The following is a 237-nucleotide window of genomic DNA, read 5'->3' as shown; positions in this document are numbered from 1 at the left end:
ATTGTCTGGGTGAACAGAGAATAAAATCTGAGCAGAAAAAAAAAGGAAATATGGTATCTCTTAATGGGTTACTGTCTCTTGCTCATAACACTCTAATATATTAGTTAAATCCAGACTGACACCAATGGGAAGGTGTTATCACAAGTATGCTTGAATACTCAGCAGGTTTGTTTCAAGTCCCTTTTTGACAAGTAGTTGCCAACATTATTTTTAAAAAAAACCAACAAGCAAACATTC

The sequence above is a fragment of the Buceros rhinoceros genome, unplaced genomic scaffold, assembly GCF_000710305.1.
Source record: "Buceros rhinoceros silvestris isolate BGI_N320 unplaced genomic scaffold, ASM71030v1 scaffold8894, whole genome shotgun sequence".
NCBI classification, from domain to species: domain Eukaryota; kingdom Metazoa; phylum Chordata; class Aves; order Bucerotiformes; family Bucerotidae; genus Buceros; species Buceros rhinoceros.
The sequence above is the reverse complement of the archived record's forward strand: the minus strand, read 5'-3'. Positions refer to the sequence as shown.